Source organism: Hyperoodon ampullatus (genome assembly GCF_949752795.1).
Source record: "Hyperoodon ampullatus genome assembly, chromosome: 12".
NCBI lineage: Eukaryota > Metazoa > Chordata > Mammalia > Artiodactyla > Ziphiidae > Hyperoodon > Hyperoodon ampullatus.
The window spans coordinates 64,622,347-64,638,060 of record NC_136925.1 but is presented as its reverse complement, the minus strand read 5'-3'; positions in this window follow the sequence as shown (position 1 = coordinate 64,638,060).

The window sequence follows — 15,714 nt, the reverse complement described above, 5'->3', positions numbered from 1 at the left end:
GACTCTAGACAATCATAACTGGAGCTAAACCTCCAAAGGACCAAAGGCTGTAAAGGAGAGGCTCTATTGCCCAGTCTCTAATCCCAGATAACGAACGTAAATCCGCTTAAATCTTGGCTAACAATTTTTCTTTTAAGAAGCTTTTTAAGTAACAGAACAGACATTTTGGGGTTGTTTCAGCATGCAACACAAATTAAATGTTTAAAAAATAACTGAATAGAGAAGATGGGATATCAGTTCTCCAAAGAGGTAAGGATCCGTATAAATTTATGATACACATACACACACTGGTTTTCTAATTTAATTATGTTCATACACAGTTGGTGACACAAGAATAAAAAAAAAAACCAGGAAACAATGCAAATAAACCAACAGTGGTCTAAACTATTGATAAGATGTTCTGAGGGGCCAGGGCTCGAAAATTATGCTTTTTTGGTTAGATAACATCACTACTACAAGAGCACCGAAACCCTTCTTGTATACCAAGCAGCAAGGAACCATTCAGAGAAGACCTTCATAGACTACAGCTCATAGTCTAACTCACACATTAGTTTGACAGCCAGGAACCCACAGCCTCCAAGCCGGACCACTAGAAATTCCTCTTGACTTCACCTCATTGCCCTTCCCTAATCAGCCGTCACGGAGGACCTTCCCAGCCCAGAATCCGGTAGCGGCCAGAACCGGTGGCGGGAGGGGCCTACAGGGGGACATTGCGGGGGTGCCTTTGCTTCCACTTCATACCTGGGGAAGAAGGGAAGAAGGGGATCGGGGTCCTCTTCCTCAACCTGCAAGGACCCCGGGGCCTCTGAAGCCACCGCCGCAGCTGCAGCCGCCGATGCTACAGCTGCAGCTTGAGCCGGGGTCACATCCCGGAGCTCTCGTCTCCACAATGCCCTTTGTTTACGGAAGTGACGTAAGGAGGCGGAACCTCCGCTTACTAGCGGGGAGCCTCGCCTCTTCCTGTTCCACATGCGCGGCTCCCGTCTCCGGCTCTGGCACCGTATTGCTTCCCCTGTCCTGCATTCAACTGTAAGTTCGACGGGCATGGAAAGGAGGATCCAGAACTGGGCTTTTATTTTGGGCTCAGTGGCCCAGAAGCTGGGAGGGTCAGGAGGGGAGGTGGAGGCAAGAACCGGAAATGTAGTACCTTTTCCGGAAGCTGCCCCGCCCTCTCCGTGTCAGCTCCCACGCACTACAATTCCCAGCACGCTGTTCGAGCAAGCGTGGAGGCGGAACCAGAGTGTCGCCATAGCAACTGTTCCGGATTGTTTCTGACGCCTCGCCTGGACTTCGCAAGGTAAAACAACATTGGCTTGTAAGGCGGCGTAAAAAAACGTGATTCTGTTTAGCAACCCCGAGGCTGAGCCCCTGAATGAAATGCTATTACTGCTGCTATAAGTAGCTACTGTTCAGGCACTTGACAGACGTCATCTCTAAACCTCACTGCAATCTATGAATTAGGTGTTAGAATCCCCCTTTTAGAAATGAGGAAGCTGACACTCAGAAAGGCTGCGTCTCTCTGTCGCCAAGACAGTTCCTCCCTACCTTTGCTCCCTCTGGAGAAGGAGTTGAGGATTGAGAGAGATTGAACTCTCCTAAATGAGGGGGAGAATCCATGTTTTATTCCCTCATCTGGGTAGCCTTCCCCGTTAGGGGTGGGAGATTTTAGGTTCATAGAGCTTTAGATTGAAGAGACTAGAAAGCACCGTGTACTTCTCCCTCGTTTGCTAATAAGGAAACCGTATCTAGAGGTCGTATCAGTGCCCGAGAGGCAGAGCACAGACGAATGCAATTATCCTGGTTTCTAATATGGGATGTTCTACCGCGACCCCCTCCATTTTTTAAAATTCTGAAATGTTTTAAAAAGAAAAACAGAGTAAACATTCATGCACCCACTATCCAGAATTAACGGATGTTACATTTTATCATTTTATATTTTTAAATGAAGAAATATACCATTACAGATAAAGCGGGTGCTACCTATTCTCAGTGCCACTCTACTTCCCTTGTGAGGGGTAACTACGGTCTTAAATTTGATACGCATCTTGCTAATCTAGGTTCGTATACTTTCACTGTTACTATGTGTTTGTAAACAATATATAGAATGACTTTGGGCTTTTGAAGTTTTACATGAAAGCTTTATATTTTGTGTATTGATCTACAAGTTGACTTCTCACCCAAGTCTGTTTTTTGAGATCTATCCACATTGATACAGATGGCTAGACTTCACTTGTCTTAATTATATAGTATTCTATCAAATAGACTTGCCACAAACTATCTGAGAATTCCCATAGTGATGGACGTTTAGGTTGTTTCCCATTTTTCACCGTTGCAAACAATGCTGTATGGGGCAATCTTCTCAATATCTTTTCTCAATGTCTCTTAACTCATCCCTGAATTGTCTTATCTGAATAAGCAGAACTTGCAAACTGGTGATTCACAGGCTACTTTTTTTTTTTTCAAGTTGGTTACTAACAGTTAAAAGCGAAGGAATTAAAAATGATGTCAGCTCATCCATTTGGCATCCCAGTAATAAATGGGAAGATCTGACCACACTAGATCTGCACAACAGGCTGGCAACAGTAGTTCAAGCCCAAGAGCAGCTGCCTCCTTTAGATCAGTTCAGGTGATCTCTATTTTTCTCTAAGACACAATGTGTTTAGTATCCCTCTGAGCCCTGTGGTATTTGCATTTGCAACATAATGCAATAATGAGATAGAGTCATAGAGGTACTTTTTCTAGAGTTCTTGAAAGAAATCTTGTTCTTTGAGACTTACTAGATTTTCCTTTATACTGCAAAGATCCCTGCTTTGGATTGTTAAATGCACACCTTGTGTAAATTAATCAGATACTTTTTTCCTAAAGACAGTATGTATTTCCAGGATAGGAGCTGTGATCAACAAGACCACTTCCCTCACCCCCCACTAATGTACTCTATATAGCATATTTTCAGGACTTCCCTGGCCAGTCCAGTGGTTAAGAATCTGCGCTTCCACTGCAGGGGACACGGTTGGATCCCTGGTCGGGGAAGATACCACATGCTATGCAGTACGGCCAAAAAAAAAAAAAAAAAAAAAATTAGCATATTTTCAAAAATATTATTTCTTATGGAAAATTTCAAACATATACCTAAGAAGACAGAATGGTATAATGAACCCCTAAGTATCCATCATCTAGCTGTTGACTCGTGGCCAATCTTATTTCACTTATACCCCTCCCCTGACATTTTCTCCTGTCCAGTAATATCTACATTGAAGCAAATCCCAGATATCACTGAATCTGTAATATTTCAGTATGGATCTCTAAAAGACTTTTAAAAACTTTACCATTAGATCACTATTATTCCTAACACAACACTAATTGCTTAATCTTTTCAAATATGCAGTCAGTGTTCAAATTTCCAATAGCATCATAAGTGTCATAATTTTTTTTTTACATTTTATTAAATCAGGAATATTTTCCTGTAACGTCCTTAGGTGATGAATGGGTTTGGAAGCCACTGTTGTACATCTTCATTTGTTGAGCTGCAAACTGGCAATGTCTTTCCCCTGGAGGTTACACTCTAAAGGAGATGAAAGGTATCTCAACCCAAAGCAAATGGCTATTCTACCTCAGTGCCTGGAAAAGAGTCACGCCTTGTTGTCCGTTGTGGTTCTTTTAGGGAAGAGATTTTTGGGTTTTGATTTCTTCACTTGGAAGCCTATCTATCATTTCCAAGGGTTCCTACATCTCCTTTTCCTCCTATACCAGAATGCCTAGGCCAAGATAGATTAGAATCAATGCTTCTTTGCATGCCTGACTCAGGAAACAGCTAGTAAACAAGCTTTAAAGCAGAAATGAGCTTGCCATATTCATGGAACTGATAGAATGCCAGTCAGTGTGGTGGTGTGGATTCTGGTCTACTCTAAGATGTACATCTTAAGCATTAGTGAAGGGTCCCAAAATAAACACAGGGACCCTTAAAATTGTAAGTATTTTACTGCTGACTGCTTTGGAAATGCAAACAAGGGGGTAAACAACTGACCTGAAAAGTTACAGACTTAGACATTTACAAAATTCTCACATATATGGTCTCTGATTAATCTGTCTCCCTCAATAGGCTTTAAGTTCCTTGAGGGCAGATATTATTTTTTATAGGATAGATATTATTTTATATTTTTAGATATTTTATAGGATAGATATTATTTTTTGATTTTTGTATCTTAAGCACATTGCATTGTGCATTACATAGAACATGACATAAGGTAGGTGCTCAATAAATGTATGTGTTACGAATGAATGAAGTTCTCTGATTTTATTTCTGAAAGTAAAGTGTTTCACATAATTCTTCTTTAAACCCCAAAGTCCATAGATGTAGGCCCAGTCATAATGCCAATCAGATGATGTCACTAATCCCCAGGCAAGTGCTCTTTTTTTAGCTGGGCAATTTGTGTTCTGTTTCCCAAGCCTTCATACCAAGGGATCTAATGAAGGAACTAATCCTGAAGCTTAGGGAAATTGTTGCCCGGGTGGTTATTTTAAAAACTTAATATTTGGTATAGTTTCGGTTTGTGATTCTACACGATTAGTGTTTTAATATAATTTCGTATTCACACTTCCTTTTTAAGGGCAGGAGTAGTTAACAGGATTAGGGGATGGCTGCCAGCAAGGTACGAGGACAATTCATCCTTTCTCTAAGTTCTTGTCAGAGGGACACTCCACCTTTAGAAGAAGGCTTACTGTAGGCTTAACCAAAAAACAAAGTATACCGGGACCAGCAAATTAGCTACACTGCATTCCATCAGTTTTATTTCTTTTTGTTGAGTTTTAATTAAGTAGCAGTATTATCATGGAGCATCACAAGATTGCTAAGAAATACCTGTTGGGGTAGCTTACAGAATAGAGGATGGAGGGAAGAAAGGAAGGAGGGAGGAGGGAGGAGGGAGAGAAGAGGGAGGGCAGGCGGGAGGGAGTAAAGAGTAGGAATGGCTCCCATAACACTATTTATATCTCTATTTAACGAAGAAATTTTGAAATGTTACCTAAAACCTAAGCTGCTACCACTCTGTCTTTTGAGTTGCCATAATTCCTATCAATGGGGAAATAAATCTTTACATGGGGGCAAGAAAAGGGATGAGATTCTAGGTAGATGGCCCACATGTGTCGTAATACAGTAATGAGAATTGGATACGTACAGGTGAACGGGAGGCTGAGTTTGGGGATATGAGGTTGACAAAGGCGAATTGTTCTGTATGATCAAGTGGGGGAAATTGTTCTCTGTGGCAGAGGGTGTGGGTTGAGAAATGTTGCTCATAGTTAGCAAAAAAGTGGGGAGCAGGGGGGAACGGAGGGACAAAATGGTGGGAAGAAGAAGAGCGATGAGGGCTGTTATCCAACTGTAATTGTTAGTGTGGCTGTAATTACACACACACACGTTCTCGATGCTTCCAAACATCAAAATAAATCCCCTACAAGCTCAAGGCTTTGTGTAAATTAGTCATTATGGAAATCAAAGGAAAAGCTTTGTATTCTACATCTTTAGGAGATTTGGAGAACAAGGGCAATATGTATGGGATAGTAAAGTAATCCATAAACTAAACTATATCAGATGAAGCAGGAGCTAAGAGCCCAAGGTGAACGAGAAAATTACAAGCCACAGTTTCCCCTACAATCTTAGAAAGAGGGAGAGACATGAATTTTCCACCATCTGAAGATTGGAGGTTTATATTAATTTCATTTTAACCTTAACGGGCAAGGGTACCTGGGATGACACCTGGTAATCTGCTGGTCACTCCCACTAGTCTGTTACCTACCTGAAGGAAGGAACTATATCTTACACAACTTTATATTCCCAAGGTCTAGCATAGTGTCTGTCATATAATAAAAACCTAGAAAATGTTCATAAAATGAGTGAATAAATCAGGAGAAAACTAGACTTATATGATGGCGAGTAGCAGAATGGCATTATTAATTTAATCAAGTGTCACCATAACTCGGATGACTAATTCACAGATTAGAAATTACAAGGATTCTTAGTCATACCTACCTCTGGCCTCCAGGTGGCAGTATTATCTCATATTAAATTGTTTGAGACCAGATTGCATTTAACATTTGGTGGGGGGGGAGGGAAATAACCATAAATGAATTAAACAATTCTGTTGCTTATTTCTGTAACTGTACTGAGCAAAAATAACAAATAAAATGTACTTACATGAGATTATAGATTTCTTCTCCAATTTCAACACAAATGAGAATTACCGGTCGTTCTCTAATTCAAGCAGTTTCCAAAACTTTGAAGGTAAATACAAATTGGTGTACTTTGCTTACAAAACACATGTATTTCTTTAAAGTACGGAAATGTGGGGGGGGCAGTCATATGTCTAGAAATAATTCATCTACCAACAAACAAGGTGACCAGATTAAATACAGGATGGTCAGTTAAACTTGAATTCTAGATAAAGAATACTTTATTCATATAAGTATATCCCATGCAATACCGGGAACTAAAAAAGTACTTGTTTATCTGAAAATCAAATCTAACTGGTCATCCTATATTTTGCTTTGCTAAATCTTGCCATTTTACCAACAACATTTTTTTGTCGTTAAGTACAAAATAAGCAGAACTCTTCCCAGGTCTGCAGGGCCCAGTGCTGTTTCCTTATTTGGAGAGATGAAGAGGAAGTAGCTTGGTAGGGTCGGCTTCCTCGCTCTAAGTCTAACTTTACCGTTCTTTGTACTCTAACCATGCAGATCAGAGTTCCCCAGCTGAGTAACTTATCTTCAGGAAACTGACCTCTCAAGCAAGTGCAGATGGTATAGCCTAAAGTGGTGATTTTATACAAACAGTGTTTTATAGCACTTGTGAGTCTGGTTGCAAAAGCCAAACCATGAATGAGATTCTAGACCCCGTCACCTCTGATTTATACTTTTCAGAGGTACCTGATCCATAGCAGCTATGACAACAGAAATAGGTGAATTGCTTATGAAATAAATCCTATTTCAAGAAAGTAAAGAATTTTCTGGTAAATTCAATCATATGTTATAGTTCTATGTACCTTTGCATTTTTAATATAAGCATTCCCTATCTTCTAGATAAAATGTGCTTCATAATGTCATTTATAAATATTTCTGAATTTAAAATAAGCTTTCCAGGGACTTCCCTGGTGGTCCAGTGATTAAGAATCCACCTTCCAATGCAAAGACGGGTTCAATCACTGGTGGGGGAACTAAGATCCCACATGCCTCGGGGCAACTAAGCCTGCACGCCACAACTATAGAACCCACGTGCTCTGGAGCCTGCGCGGCACAACTAGAGAGAAGCCCGCACGCCGCAACAAAGAGCCTGCGTGCCGCAACTAAGACCCGATGCAGCCATAAATAAATAAATAAATATTTTTTTAAAAAAAGTTTTCCATAGAAACAATATCATGAATGGTAGCTCTTCAGGTTACCTGGTAAAAGTGTATTTAATTATGTGACTGAACCACTGTATTTTAAATTAAAAACAGTTTTTTTAAAGGTGGTTATAATAATAGTATTTTAAAGAGTAAGAAAGAAAAAAGGTTTTAAAACATTGAATGTTTGTGTTTGAGGAAATCTCAGTAACGCTTTGGCTCTTGCTGTGTCCCAGAAGTCATTCTAAGTGATTTAAATGAATTAACCCGTTTAATCCTCATAGTAACCCTAGGCGGTAGATTTTGTTATGATCCCACAAAAGTGGGGCAAGGGTTAAATGGCTGCCCCAAATCACACAGCTACCAAGTAGTTGACCTGGGACTTGGGCCCGCCCACAGCTGCATTAAGCCCTGTACATCACAGCTGCGTTGGTGTAAATACAGAGTTCAGTGAATTGTGGGAGAAGATTCTGAAGGGGACATCTGATCCACTGTCTAGGATAGTACACCGTATTGTTCACTGAGCCTAGAACAGTTCAAAGTGAAGGGCTGGTCTTTTCCTTAATTTAGGTGTATTTTGAGTGCTCCTTTTGTGCTTACCAACCAGAATGGAGCTGTTTTGGAGTTTATAGATGCAACAAAGAATGTCAGAAAGAGGAAGAAAGATTTACCTGAGGTAACTGGATAAGAGTTAATAAAAGGTGGAAGAAGATTAAGGGGCACATGTGTGTAGGTATGAGAAAGAAATTTCTGGGGTGGAAATAACTGAGTTGAGACCTGAAAAGAAAAATCAAAAGGAGAAGAATTTGACTTTGTTAATTAACTACAGGAAAAGGAAATGGGAAGTGGAAGAGATATTACCCCAAACTGTTGCTAGTTCTGTCTAACTCGCTCAGATTTGTGATACCTGAGGTGGGTCATGCATGACCCAGTTGTGGCAATGGTGCACTTCCTGAAGGCCATTGCTCAAGGCACAGTCCCTCACGTGCTGAAGGAAGAGTCAGACTCCAAACGCCACTTAGTCGTCTTTAGACACTCTGTCCACCCTGTACCCTCTCCCAAAGAGATAAGAGGTAGGAGGGTGGAGGGAAAAGAATCCTGGACTTACTCTTTGGGGAACAGACTTCTGACCTTGCTACTTGGCTAGTTGGATAACCTTTGTCCTCTGTTTCCTAAGCTGGGAAAACAGGCATGATATTACCCACCTTGTGATATAAGCACCCAGCAAATATTAGCTCTCACCCCATTTAATCTTCATAACTCTATGAGGTAGGTATCATTCCCATTTTACAGATGTGGAAAAGGAGGCTCAGAGGGGTTAAGGTCTTTGTTCAAAAGCACGTGAGTGTGAGTGCAGAGGTGGAGATAGGATTAAACCCTGTCATTTAATCCTAATGACTGTTGCTCTTTCCTTTGCAGTATTGCCTTCAGTAGAAAATGCAACCACTGAAATAAAATGGATTACTTTTTTCCCCCTATAGTGAAAATAAAATAAAGCCTTTTTCTACTTCAGTCCTGATAAATAGGAAAAAAATAAATAAAACCCAGAAATATTTTTTTTCCTAAGATAGCAAAAATGGAAAGGTTTTCTAGAGCAAAATATACTGTTTATAAACATTCCAAAAAGCTTTCAAATTATGAATAAGTAGACACTTGTAGCCTTCATTCACTATAGTAACTTTTATTTTTAAACTATTCCTTATTACACAAGTAATACAAGTCTTTGCATTCAACATGTGTTTACTGAGCATCTACTAGGTGTCAGATATTTTTCTAGGCTCCGTGAACAGTACAGACAAAAATCCCCACTCTCTGGAGCTGGTATTCAAATGTAAGCATGGCAGATTGTACGAATAACCATAATAATGAAATCACTTCTACAGAATAGAAAGGATAAGTGTTATGGGGAAAACAGACTTGGGAATAGGGTTGTGGGTGGCCGTTGCAGTTTTAGATAGGGAGCTGTGTATGGGAAGGCCGAAGTGAGCAGTTAAGTTGTGAGCAAAGACTTGAAGAAAGGGAGGGGTGAGTCATGAGAACATCTGGGTAAGAGCAGAGCAAGGACCAGTGCAGTGGCAGAAGGTGGGAGCATGCTTGGTGTGTAAAGACCAGCAAGGGGGTCAAGCTGGCTTGAGAGGGTTGAGCAGGGGACAGGGCAAGAAGTGGTGAGGTGGGAGAGCTATAGCTGCGTGGGTGGGAGGGTGGGAAGAAGTGGCAGATTATGTGGGGCCTGGTGGGCCATTTTTAGGGTTTACGTTTCTTTCCCTTTGAGAAATGGAAGCATCTGGAGAGTTCTGAGCAGAGGAGTTACATGATCAAGCCTCCGTTTTGATAGATCACTACCTCAGGCTGCTGTTGGGAATAGACTGTGGGAGCAGAGGGGGGGAGCAGGGAGACCAATTTGGAGACCATTGAGGTGACCCACGTGAGAGATGATGGTGCCTGGACCAGGATGGCAGCTGGGAAGGAGGTTAGAAGGGGTCAAAACCTAGATCCATTTGAAGGTAAAAGTAACAAGGTTTGCTGAGAGATTGGATACGGGGTGTGGGAAGATGAGTCAAGAATCACTCCCAAGTTTTTGGCCTGAGCAACTGCAAGGAAGGATTTGCCATAGACTAAGATGGCAAGACTTGTGTGTTGGAAGCCAGGGAGGGCAGGAAGTTCATTTGGAGATATGTTGTGTTCAAGGTGATGTTTTAGGCATTCAGGTGGAGATGCTGAGTAAACAATTGTATGCTTAAGTCTGGAGCTCTGATCTAGCCCGGATGTATACATTTGTTCAGCATCTACAGCTGTGAGACCTGATGAGATCACCAAGCAAACGCAGAGAGAGAAAACTCCTAAGGACTGAGCCTTGGGAAAAGAGGAACTGGCAAAATTAGGAAATCAAGACAGAAAAGACTAAAGAAGGAGAAAATTAGAAATACCAGACAATGGCTATGCCATTCACATTTTCATGTATATCATTCCAGACCTTTTTTCCTTGCTTGCATATGGCTTCCTTTTTTAAAAGTTCACTTAGGAATATAATCTAAAATTTTACTTTATAGATCCCTTTAAAAATAAATTTTAATTGTATCCATACATGTATGTGATATTCTAATAAAGGGTAATAAAAGTTTTATGATGAAATGGAACTCTCTCTTCCAGACAGCCTGGTTAGTGGTCTCATCTCACATGTGGACAATATATGAATGTATGTGTATATATACACACATGTATTCACACATGCTTAGGATATGCACCTTGTTCTGCCACTTTCTCTTTTCACTTAACAATGTATCTTACATTTTGTTCCATATTGACATATGCAGAGCTTGCACTTTCTAGATATACTAGTGTATTAAGATTGATTAATATGATAGCTACCCAGGTTATTCTAGTCAAAACTGTCAGGTGATCTTGCCTGGAGAGACCCCCACCACTGCATCTGCCAGAGCTTTAGGTCTGTCTTTCCTTTCATCCCCTTTCTCCTTCTAATCATTCAGTTCTTGGTTTCTTCTTTTTCTCCTTGTAGAAACATATCTGCCATGGATTGCTTCCTCTCAGGGTTTCTTTCTCCTTTGTCATGCGAAAGTGTAGCTATTCACTCACTAAATATTTATTTAGGATTTTCTACCTCTTTGGAACATAGTGTGAGTCAGGAGACAGAGTCTGCAGGAGCTCCTGTCTAACTGGAGATGCAGGATTGTAAACAAGCGATTACAGCGCCACTTTATATATAGTGCAGTAACAGAGAGAGAGCAATGGAATGCTCTGGGAGCGTGGGGAGGGAGGGGGGAAAGGAGCGACTCCCCTGGCATAAAAGGTGAAGCTACTATAAGAAAGACTATTTAAAATGTATCTATAATACATATAAGATATATGATAACATATATATGCTCATACACACACACACACACACACGTATATATATGGCTAAACAAGACAGCTTCTGTCCACAGACCTGAGGCTAAGGAGCAGGCTCCCCGGCCTGGGCGAGCAGGGCCCCCTTGACCTGGCTGTGGGGTGTCCACACCCCTTTGCTCTGTCCCTGCCTGCCACTCTCTGTCCTTGAGGCACTTCCATAGCTCTGCTCTCACACACTCTGTTCCCTTGGCCTGGAACGCCTTCCCATATCTGAATACCTCTCAAGAGCACAGCAGTGATGGTGATAATACCATTGTGAGAAGGACAGTAGTCAAACAATACAAATAGCTTTAGAATGTATTATGCACAAATTTATATGCAGTCTCATCTAATCCTTTTTTTTTTTTTTTTTTTGTGGTACACGGGCCTCTCACTGTTGTGGTCTCTCCCGTTGCGGAGCACAGGCCCCAGAACCGCAGGCTCAGCGGCCATGGCTCACGGGCCCAGCCACTCCACGGCACGTGGGATCCTCCCGGACCGGGGCACGAACCCGTGTCCCCTGCATCGGCAGGCGGACTCTCAACCACTGCGCCACCAGGGAAGCCCTCATCTAATCCTTTTAACAACCTTATGAGACAGATACTGTTTTAAGCCTATTTTTTAAATAAGGATGTTGAGGATAAAAGATATTAAACAGCCTACCCAAAGTCACACGACTAGTCAGTAGCACAGCGGGGGTTTTTACCTAGCTCTAGCTAATTCTAGAGCCCACCTCTCAACTTTGCTGCTACTCAAAATTAACTCTTCAGTAAAATAATCCTGCAACGTAAATATCTTAAGCAAAAATTTCCTCATACGTACTTCAATTATTTTATCGCCTCACGTATTAGTGTAATACCCATTACGATTACTTTTTACTTTTATTTTTCTTAATTGCAAAAGTAATGTTTATTATAGAAAAGTCAAAACTATAGATAAGCAAGATAACAAGAATAAGGTAATTATTATCCATAGTCCCACATTCTGGGGAAAAAGGACAATTTTAATCAAAAGACTACATACTGTATGATTCCATTTATTTGGCATTCTGGAAAAGGCAAAAACTGTGGGGAAAGAAAACAGTGGTTGCCAGGGGCTGAGCTACAAAGGGCATTGGGGCTGATGGAAATGTTCTAGACCTTGATTGTGGTGATAGTTACACGACTGTATATATTTATCAAAACTAATAAAACTGTACACTAAAAAAGTACATATAAACTATACCTCAGTAAACCTGACTGGAAAATAATTAACATTTTCCTGTATATCCTTCCACACTTTTCCCTATGCATATATATTGTAAATATATATACTTTTTAAATAGTTTATATATGACTTTTATTAATATATTTGTTAGAATATTTCAAGATTTACAGAAAATTGCAACATTAGTATAGAGTTCTCATATCCACCTCCTACATAGTTAACAACTTGTATTAGTGTGATACATTTATTACAGTTAATGAGCCAGGGTTGATACATTATTATTAACTAAAGTCCAGAGATTATTCAGATTTCTTTAGTTTTAACCTAGTGTCCTTCCTTTCCTGTTGTAGGATCCCATCCAGGACCCCACATTACTCTTATTTCTCGTTTCTCTTTAGGCTCCTCTTGGTTGTGAGTTTCTCAGACTTTTCTTGTTTTGATGACCTTGACAGTTTTGAAGTACTGGTCAGTGATATTATAGGATGCCTCACTATTGGAATTTGTCTAGTGTTTTTCTCATGATTAGACTGGGGTTATAGGTTTGGGGAAAAAGACTACAGAGGATATATGCCATTTTCATCATATCTGCATTATGCTTTACAACCTACTTTTCACTCAAAAAATGTATCAAATGCATATTTTCTACTCACTACATATAAATCTATAGCCTTCTTAATGGTGATAATAATATTCTGTTGTATGGGTGTAGCAAAAGTCGCTTACCCAGCCACCACCTCTTCTGGACACTGTAGTGTTTTCACTATTGCAACAAATGCTGCTCTATATATTTGTTCAAACATCTTTGCAAACTTGTCTGAGGATTTCCTTAGGTTAAGTCCTGAGCTGTGGAGCTGCTGAGGTAAATTGTATTCACGTTTTGTTGGTTGTTTACAATGCTTTTGATACATAATACTGAAGTGCCCTCCAGAAAACTTATTACTAATTTGAGCTTCTAGCAGTCATGTTTCAGGGCTCTGTTTCCTCACATTCTAGCTAATGCTGATTATTATTCTTTTCAACCTTTATTATTTATTATATTAGAATATTTATTTCTTCTTATTATTTTCAACCTCCGTCAATTGTAGTAAAAAATGTATCATGTTGCATTATAGTTGTGTATTATCTTCTGCCAGACAATGAGCTCCTAAAGGAAAAAGACTGTATCTTATTCATTTTCCAATATCCAGAGTCTAAGTTACTGCCTGAAAGAAATAGGGGATATGATCTGACAAGAGAATCCATGCTAAAGAGAGAAAGGGTTTTCACCATCCCTGGGTGCAGTTGCATCCTCTGAGCCAATGACCTGTGTGCATTATGTAATTGAAAGGTGTGGCTCTAATAGTGTGAGCTTCAGACCAGGAAGGAGAGAAATCTACACTAGACCAAGAGGGTAAACAGGATCTTGCCGTTTTCCTCAAATAACAAGCATGATGGCTGGGGATTTATTTTACCAACTCTGAAAAGGAGTATCACCTGATAGTTCCTTTAAGCTGTAATGCTATTAAAGCATTACATATCACAGCTTTTTAAAACAATTAGATATATTTGTGATTGTGAGATCAAAAAGAAAAACTTTCAGTCAATACCATCTTATATTTGTGGCCTTACTTAACAGTAAGAGCTGCCAAAAATTTTATTCTTCTTTTTTTTCTGCACACTTCTCCAATATTTTATTTATACCTTTTCTTATAAAACCTTGACTTTCTCCCCTTCCCCATACTTAGTTCTTCCTAAATCTTGATGTCACTTATAAATGTATTATGTAACCATAATGATAAATGTCATTGTTTCAATTTGTTACTGGAAGGGAACACTATACAAAAATAAAAGGAATCTGTATTTTCATAGTAAATATCAATATTTTTAGTTTTGTTTTCTAGTTTTGCAAGATTGACTCAGTAGGGTCTGTAAAAAGGAAAAATGTTTTTGAGGTCTAATGGTAATTCATCACTCTCCTAAGATTATTAAAATTTTCAGTGGGAGATTTCCTCAAGGTGCTGCTACTTAGAGTATCCCTCACATCTAAGAATTTCCATATGTTCCTTACAGGGGCTTCACCATCCCTCCTAGTTATCACTTAACCTCTTTTGAGTTATGGGAGTCCCCTTACTATTATAATCTAGGCTGCCAAAGACGGGGCCCCAAGTTGTAAGATAGGATAAAAAAGAGGGCCATCATCATTAGGGATGATAAGAGAAATTCAAAAACCCAGACAAGTTCCTGGAGTAAGAAGTGCTGTAGTATTAAGTAATTTTTTTTTTTTTAATTTTTGGTAGCATTGGGTCTTCGTTGCTGTGCATGGGCTTTTCTCTAGCTGCAGCAAGCGGGGGCTACTCTTCCTTGCGGTGCATGGGCTTCTCACTGTGGTGGCTTCTCTTGTTGTGGAGCACGGGCTCTAGGCGCGCGGGCTTCAGTAGTCGTGGCACGCAGGCTCAGTAGCTGTGGCTTGCAGGCTCAGTAGTTGTGGTGCACGGGCTTAGTTGCTCCGTGGCATGTGGGATAAATGCTTTAAAATTATGTCTTTAGTTTTTTCTCTCATGTCCTTAGTAATTTCTCATACTAATTGTCTTGGTTTGATTACTTAAAAATTATTCAGTGATTTTTTTCATTGAAGCATTATTAATAATTATGGTATTTGAAAAAGTAATAGTCTCTATTCAAGTTAGATTAGTTTATGTTTTAATGGCATAGTTTTTGTTGCTACAAGTTATATTTATTATTCACCTAACAGTGCCTAGACAACCTTACTATTAACTCCTAATCTAAAATTTAGTAATGTGTTAAGATGAATAGAAGTCAAAAGAATAGGAGATAGGAAACAACGAGGACTTTAAACATCATTTGAATTATCAACGTTGTCTACCTGAGACTGTAATTGAGAAAGAGGGGGATCCGAATTGAGTTACAAGAAGTAGCCTCTTACTGTTTCTATCTTTAAAGGATCAAACCTGATAAGGACTCTAGAATGTTACCTTGACAATCTGAGGAAAGGAACTTGGGGCTCAAAGTCTCCTCAGTCACGCTGGAGTTTAGGCATTTAATGATCAAATGATAATCATCAGGCATGTAGGTAAACTAAAATGAATATATCTGACTGCGTCCCATCACTTCAATTCCAGAAGGTTAACTCTTTTAGAATAACCAGAATATTACAGCTACATTAAACCTTTCAAATGTGAAGTTAGGTATATAGAATTCCCAATATAGTATTTCAGAAAAGAAGTTCCACAAGGCCTATGAATCTCCT